General features: G+C 34.0%; 1 pseudogene; it reads left to right on the forward strand.

Moving 5' to 3' along the window:
- LOC132225775 (olfactory receptor 6C65-like) lies at nt 1-2,672 on the forward strand (annotated as a pseudogene).
- The last annotated feature ends 6,491 nt before the right edge of the window (nt 2,673-9,163 follow it).

Genomic DNA, 9,163 nt, shown 5'->3' on the forward strand with positions numbered 1-9,163 from the left:
ATGTTCTCTCAAATGACAGTATGGGTAACAACACACCATGCTAAACTACACAGGTAAATATCTTTCAGGAGATTGAGTACCTACCTACCTAGGATTCCAAAATTCTCATTACCCAAAGTTCCCATTTTGTTGACACACACCGCTTCTGGTATCTTTATGTCAGGATTGACTAGTTCAGAAAAATTGATCCATAACTGCAGAGCTATGCCCGCAGAGCTAAAGAAATGTCTGGATTTTGAGAATAGTTCTAATATGGGTTGCATACACATTATTCAATCATTAATGGAATGGCACAATAGGAGACAGACCAAATGCTAACATAGCTACTCATACTGCTTATGTAACCTTGGGCAAGTTACATAACCCCTCAGTACCTCAATTTTACCATTTGCACAAAGAGGTTCTTAACAGGGCCTACTGGAAGCATTTTGGGGCACAGGTTAAAGGCTATTTAGATCTTTGGTATAATAATAATAATAGTAGTAATAATAATAATAAATGTAACAATAATACAGACAGTCCTTGGGTTACGTCGGATTCGATGTATATCGTTTAGTGGTTACATCTCCATCTTTCATTTATTTATATAAAAAAAGTTCTGTCATGTCGACGTATGTACATATATATGTTCTTTATGGTTTTTATTATTTATTTGCCACAAGCAAATGTCAGGAATTGTTATCTTTCTTTTAATTTTTTTTTTACTGTTTCACTTCATTACTGTTGTGTATGTGCTCCATGTGAGTGACATACGTGCTTAGGTAGGTGGCTTCTGACTTACTGCAAAAATCACGTTGCGTCGCACTGTAGGAACAGATCTCTGACATAACCCAAGGACCTACTGTAATAAAACTCATTATATTTTCTTATAACATTTATTGTTGCTATCATTGCTGTTGTTATTTGTCTTCCAATATATTTCAGTTCTCTATCACATCTTCCAAAACTATAGTTTGGTAAACAGAAAAGTTATCTAATTATTATTTTTGAAACCTGAGTTTGATAAAGCTATCATGTAACAACTTTCTAAAATAATTATTTAATCTTACAAAGAATGTTCTTATTTTTTCATTATTTATATGACTGATTATATTCAAAGATTCAAAATGGAACTTTTTCCATACAACATTGTGTACTAAAAAGGTTTGGCATTGTGTTGTGCAAATAGAATCACTTTAGACTAAAGGCAAATGGGAATGAATTTCAATGAATTGCCCACAAGTATTGTATTTTCTGCTTAATTATTTACTATAAATAGAAACCAAGACATATTTAGAAAACAATTGTACTCTGACTCAATAATAAATTTTCCACTGGCAAAATTAGCAAGTAATCTTTTATGAATATTAAGTTTTCAAAAATACTATGGGTTTCAATAACTTGTTTAATCTTCCCAAATGAATTATATCCACAATGAAGTAAACTAAGTATTTATCATTATTACCCATTTTTATGACTTTAAAAAAAACAATTTTCTCTGTGTTAAGTAAGTTTTCAAAAATATTTAACAGGGAATTATAAAAGCTGTAATTAAAATCTAAGATTTTTAAGTAATAAAAAGCGAATTAATTGCTGATGTGAGTTTGCAATTTTAATGGATAACTATGCTGTCCCTTTTTGTGATTTCATGTTTCATTGTTCTTTGTGCAGAATAAGAACACTACAAATGTATTTGAAATCATATCAGGAGTAGACATCTATGATTATTTTTACCTACAGACCTAAGATTTTAGAGTGTAGCCATTCCAAATAAGACTTCATTTAGAGAATTCATTCTTCTGAGACTTAGGGATGACACAGAGTTACAAGCTGTGACTTGATTCTTCTTCTTTCTGCTGTTCACCTACTTATGAGTATAACTGGAAACTTAACCATCTTCATGTTAACACTGTCAAAATTCTGGTTTGAAGAATCCCATGTATTTCTTTCTCAGGAATTTTTCTGTCTTAGAAATTTCATTCAAACAGTCTGTATTCCCAGGTTTTTGGTCAGCATCACTCCAGAAGATACAACCATTTTCTATAAGGCTAGTGTGACACAGCATTTATTTTTATCTTTGTGGGTTCTACAGTTTTTCCTTCTGTCCTATGATCACTATGTGGTGATTTGCAAACCTCTACATTACACACCTTTCATGAGTAACAAAGTCTGCAACCAACTTGTAATCAACTCCTGGCTGGCTGGTTTCCTCATCATCTGTCCCTCTGTGCTTATGGGACTCCATTTGGGTTTCTGTGACTTGAGAGTTATTGACCACTTCACTGGTGACTCTCCTGTGCTGCTGACGCTTGCACAAAGTTTCTATATCCTAGGGCATTTTTCTTAGCAGTATTCACCCTCATGGTTAGGTTGGCCTTTGTGATTCTCTCTTACACATCCTTCTTCCAACAATTCTGAAGATCCCCTCTGCCCAGCAGAGGGAAAAGGCCTTTTCCACTTGTGGCTCCCATATGATTGTGGTTTCCATTTCTTATGGGAGTCGCATGTTCATATATGTAAAAATATCTGCAAAAGACTTTGTGACTTTGAGCAAAAGGGTAGCAGTACTTAATCCTTCTGTTGCTCCCATGCTGAATCTTTGTTTTTATACCTTAAGAAACCAGCAAGTGAAACAGGCCCTTAATGATTTCCCCCAAAAGATGAGGTTGTCAAACAAACACTACCCGTTATGAAATCTGTAGCTGAAACACAAATAAACCACACATAAATGCAGACCATTGTTCTAGGCATACACAGGGAGTAAAGCATGCACAAGTTTCAGCCATTGTGAGAAAACATACATTAAACAGTCAACATAATAGAAAATAAATTACCCAGTACTTTAGTGGTGGCAAATGCCATGGGGAAAAAAATGGAATACTTTAAGAAATTAGGGGTAGGATTCAAATTATATTTGGTGGTCAAAGACTTGAAAGTCATTTTATAGTTTTTCTTTTTCATTTTTCTATATTCAAATGTATTTTTCCGTATTCTTTATCTTTTTTCTATTCTGTAATTTTCCCAGTCCATATAGCCATCTATTTCACACATGTAAAACATGAAGTGATTGTGAGGTATGCCTGTAAATAAGTATTGATGTTTACTTTCAAAAGATAAATACTAAGCTCTAGATCAGTGGGTGGTTCTCAACCTGTGGGTCGCGACCCCTTTGGGGGTCGAACGGCCCTTTCACAGGGGTCACCTAAGACCATCAGAAAACACATATATAATTACATATTGTTTTGTGATTAATCACTATGCTTTCATTATGTTCAATTTGTAACAATGAAAATACATCCTGCATATCAGATATTTATATTACAATTCATAACAGTAGCAAAATTACAGTTATGAAGTAGCAACGAAAATAATTTTATGGTTGGGGGTCACCACAACATGAGCAACTGTATTAAAGGGTCGCGGCATTAGGAAGGTTGAGAACACTGCTCTAGATAAACTATTTAAGTCCTACATCAAAATTAATTACCAGAAATACAATGCACAACAAACCAGAGTTAGGGATGGAATGAAGACTTAGAAAACTATGCTTTATGATCATGTCTAGCAATGGGTTTGGAGTCCTCCCTACTCTTATTTCCTTATTCTATTGAATCTACTATTCGGAATCTATATGGGGATAAAATAGATGATAAACAGTTATCTCCTAATATGAAAATGGGTTATTTGAAGCTATGAGGTTACTTTCCCACCAATTCTGCCCACCAAAAATAGGTGTCTATATCTTTTTGGGTTATTAAACACTAAACTGGAATTATAGTAGGCTGTCACTGTTGGGAAGGCTGATCTCCTGTGAGTACTATAAACAGGATTATTAGAAATGGCTGTTTTTACACTAGATGCAGTGACTCTTTTTTAATATATCACATTATAAGAAAATAGAAAGAAGTGGGAAATCATAAAAAGTCAAGTAATTGAAAATCAATACAAAATATTTACACACCTATTCAATATGCATTTAAGGTTTACTCAGATAAGGGGAGTTCAAAGATCACTTCCCTTTCTGTTTTCAAACTATCACCCTATGTAGCTCACTCTATTTAATTAGTAGGACTGAGAATATTGAATTTTAAGGTGAGATTCAGAACGCTAATAACTGAAAAGTAAAAATCCAACATGTGAAAATCCAAACAAAATAAACATAATATGGATATTAATAAAAATAAAGAAATTAGTTGGACTAGTGCAAAGCCCAATTACTAAAAATAAAAAATGTTTGAAATTATAATATTATAAAAATGTGAGAGAAACATAAATATTATAAAGTTATATTTCAAATACTGAGCAAATAGTAAATTTGTATAATTATATGGTAGTAATGTAATTATGGTACTATGTGAAATTATATAAAAACATTGTTATTTTTAACTTTTTAGGATATTAGTATTACTTAGAAATATTACTTAGTATTACTTAGAAAATATTCCTAAGGCAGCAGATAATCTAAATGCATATTTTAACTATAGAAGAACACACTAAAAATAAACAAAAGTTTAAGAGCTGTGCTTTCAAACTTTCCCAAGATTTTATTGTATTATATGTATATATTTTAGATACATAAACGATTTATTTAAACTATGTGTGTGTGGGCAAGGGGTGATTCCACAAACTGCAGTTTAGTAATGTGTATCAGAGGTCACATACCAGAACACACAGTGGAAGAAACTGAAAACTTTCATAAATTGAATGACTGGGTTCTGTACTTTATACATGTTTTATACATTTATGAAAACAAAAGGCAGAGTCTATATTCCTATATTTTTGTAGAAGATTGGTGTAGGGTAAATGATCAGGAAGAGCCCTGGGCGAGTAGCTCAATTGTTATGAGAGATGCCCGGATATGCCCAGGTTGTGGGTTCAATCCCCACTCAGGGGACATGCAAGAATCAACCAATGAATGCATAAATAAGTAGAACAACAAATCAATGGTTCTCCCTCTCTCTCTCTAAATATCAATAAAAAGATAAAAAATGAATAAACAATAAAATGACCAGTAGGGATTAATAAAATATTTCTAGTCTCAAGCATCAAGGAAACAGAATGTTTAGACTAACAGAATTTTTCATCCAGAGAGAATTATAGATCTTTTCTCATGCAGGGATAGCATATAAAGGAGATATGCCTCTAACCTCCCTATGCCATGGCTATATCAAACAACTGAAAATCAGTTTCATAATTATTTCTTAAAGAGTGAGGATCTAACCTCAGAATCCTTCTCAAAACAGTACCAATACAAGAGTTGGCCTGTGAGATCAGATTAATTTGTATCCCTGATATAATCCCAGTTTCTCACTTATGAGATCAAGAAAGTGAAACTCAGAAATGGGAAAAGGAACTTTTGCAGGTGAATCAGGGCCAATTTGACTTTTTATTTATTTTTTTATTTTTATTTTTTTTTGAATAATTGAAATTATATTTTATTTAATGCTAATAAATGTTTTTACTCAAGTTCTCTATTTATATGATTTCTTTTTTTTTCTAGTGAAAATCAAATTTTATTTTATTTATTTTTATTTTTTTTATTGCTTAAAGTAATACAAAGGGTATTACATATGTGTCCATTTTTTCCCCCCCCCGCCCTAGACAGTCCCCTAGACTCCCCTATCCCCCAGTGTCTTATGTCCATTGGTTATGCTTATATGCATGCAGATCAACCAAATGACTTTTTTAAAAATTAATTTTATTGGGGTAACATTGGTCAACATGATCATATAGGCTTTGGGTGTGGGTTTCTATGTTACAAGATCTGCATATTGCACTGTGTGCCTGCCACCCAAAGTCAAATCTTCTCCTGTCACCATATATTAGGACTCCTTTCTCCCCCCATCCTCTTCCCTCTGAGAAACACCATGCTGCTATTTGTGTTCACAAGTTTCAAAAGAATCAGGGCACATTTAGATCTACATTCCAATTCCATTACCCTTTCGTACATCACACTGCCTACCTATTTATTCCTTTCCTGGTCATGGCTCCTGCAATAACCTATGAATTACAAACAAATCATGTTTGCTAAAAAACTAGGAGCAGTGTATGGGAGCGCATACAATGTCAAACACAGCAAGAAGATTCATGGTATGTTTGTTCCCCGGAGTTGAAAAAACAGCATTCCTCTCCCTATCACCATAAAATGTTTTCTGATTGCCAAACATTATCCTAAACTAATCACAGGCTTTTATATTGGATGTCAGCCTGTTCTCTATTCCCTTATATGGCTTCACCTCCCTGTAGGCATCTGGTCAGAAATTACCTTTGCTGAAAATCTTTAGGCATCTGACATCTGCCTACTGCCGCTTATACCTCAAGGTTGCCCAGATATTGTCTGGGGCTGCTTCTGGGTATACAACCTGGGTTCCAAATGTGCTTCCTCCCTCTTCCTTTTAGTGAAGCTGTTTTCAGAGCTTCCCAGAAGAGGATATGAAAGGGCCCCTTTTACTTACTTATTTTTTAAAGATGCTTTTATTGATTTTTTTTTTTTTTTAGAGAGAGAGATGAAAGGAGAGAGAGATGGGACTATTGATCAGCTGCCTCCTGCATGCCTCTGACTGGAGATTGAGCCCGGGCATGTGCCCTGACCGAGAATCGAACTAGTGACCTCTTGGTGCATCGGTCAGCGCTCAACCACTGCACCACTCTGGCTTGGTGAAAGGGGGCCCCTTTCCTTAATCGAAGGAAGAGCACTTACCATGAGATCTACCCTCAGCAGCATTGACAACTGAAGGCACCATGCTGTACAGCAGATCTCCTCCCCTCAGACCAAACAACCACTATTCTACTTTCTATTTCTATGATGTTGACTAGTCTAGGTACTTCATATAAGTGAAATTATACAATAGTTGCTCTTTTGTGATTGGCTTCTTAAATGAAAGTCACAAAACCATAAATATTCTAGAAGAAAACATAGGCAGCAATATCTCAGACATTTCTCGTACCAATTTTTTTTGATATACATCTCCTTGAGTAAGACAAACAACAACAAAAAGTAAACAAATGGGACTACATTAAACTAAAAGCTTTTTCAGAGTAAAGGAAACCATCAACAACATGAAAAAGCAACCCACTGAATGGAAGAATGCACTTGCCAATGATACATCTGATAAAGAATCAATTTTCCAAAATTTATAAAAATTTTATACACCTCAACACCAAGAAAACGAACAAGCCAATTAAAAGAATGGGCAAAATACCTGAATAGACACTTTTCCATAATGGATATACAGATGGCCAACATACATATGAAAAGATGCTCAATATCATTAATCATCAGAGAATTACAAATTAAAACTATGAGTGTGAATCAGTGGTTAGAGCATCAGCCCTTTCACTGAATGGGGTACTTAAAAAACAGAAGTTTAATTAATAGTTTAATTATTAGAGACCTCATCACCGGACAAGTATTATTTTAGAAACAAATATAATTTTAGAAAAATTACAACATGGATATTTTCATTTTAAAGAAGTTGTCTTCATATGTATATGTGTGTGTGTGTGTGTGTACATATATAATTTTAAGCACCTGATACCTAATTAGGAAATGTTCACTTTAAGCAATAGGTAACCATTTGATATTAACTAACAGATTTCCAGCATCAGTTTATTTTTTTTTAATTTTTTATCGGGGTGACATTAGCTACACAATGACAAAACAAGTTTTTTAAATATCCTAGTTTTCATTTATAATATGTTCAACTCTAAGATACTATTTCAAAGAAGTTATATTTTTAGCATTGAATTTATTCACTATCAAATGAACTATGCTTACTTTTCTAGTTGGTAAACAATAGCTTTGGTCCGCATTATTAAAACATACCCTGGGTTTATGCCAATGTTGAAATTTTACAGAAATGTAAAGGTGAAGTTTGAGTTGTTTCCTCACTAGTCCTCTACCTGTTTTGCCTTGCATATTTTAAACTGATTGCCCACAGTGTTAAGAATGATACATAGGTCACAGGAATATTAACATCCAAAAATGTGGGTTTATTTTTGCAAAGTTTCCCCACTTCCCCAAATATCAGAGCAGCATGAAGAGTAAAAACAAAAACAAAAGGCCCCATGAATTCATCAACTAAGGATTAAGAGGAATGTAATTAGAGGTGGACAAAGAGGAGGTTACTAAGGTACAGGTAATATTCTGTCCTTAAAATATTCTGAAATGATAAAATATAAAAATATTTCAAAATTTTAGTGGCAGAAATTTTAGAGCCAAAATCATTAGAGCAGTGGTTTTTAAATGAGTGAAGTGTTTTTGAGTCAATGGACTTACAAAGTGTCATCTGTAGGCAAAATAAAGAATATGCATGTTATATTTCTCCAGCTTTTCAAAAAGTAGATAAATGCTTCTATGACTAAAAAATATAAATTTAATCTACAATATCATTGAATACATAGGAATTTGTCTCAATGTGTATTTTCATTTTAAATAAAGACTTTACAAGCATTTATATCATGGGAAATTAGGTAAACCAGAATATTTCAGCGATTAAAATTGCTTATACTTATATCAGGCTTGTGCTTTTTTCCCTTATTACCAGGATGAGCACCTGGCCTCTGTCTAATGCTATTGTTCTGTCTTAGTGCCTCAAAGGACAGCATTCCTGATGCCGGTATTTTAGTTGCTTGGCCAAAGTTCATGATGCAAAAGATTTATTAGTCACATTAGAACCTGGGTCTCCAAGGATTTTTTATTTTATTCACTCAGGTGATCCCAGTGCACCTCCAGAAGACTGAGCAGAAAAACATAAATATAATTATTTGGGGAGTAGGAAAGCCAACTTCCTGCTCAGAGCCATCATAGTTTATCCAAAACCCAGAGGAAGTTCTTTTATTCTCCCCCTCTTACCTTGGATTTTCTTCCCTTTGTGACAGAGATCAAAGGAAAATGTTTCCAGCACTTACAGTAAGAAAGAACAACTAATGAGAGTCTTAATATGATATGAAAATGAGAAATTTGAAGAGCTGGAGAGGCTCCAGAAGATCCCTGGAGAGTAAGGGTAGGTTGATAACCCTGTTAGACCAGCGGAGAGGCATGTCTCCCTGAACATGGCGCAGTGAAAAACAATGAGGAGCTGCGGGCGGAAACCATGAAAAATTATCAAAAGAATAAGTGTCATAAGGTAGATATGTGAGTTACTTTTCCTTTTGAGAGATAAGAAAAATATTTGTTGGCATA

Source organism: Myotis daubentonii, chromosome 2 (genome assembly GCF_963259705.1).
Source record: "Myotis daubentonii chromosome 2, mMyoDau2.1, whole genome shotgun sequence".
NCBI lineage: Eukaryota > Metazoa > Chordata > Mammalia > Chiroptera > Vespertilionidae > Myotis > Myotis daubentonii.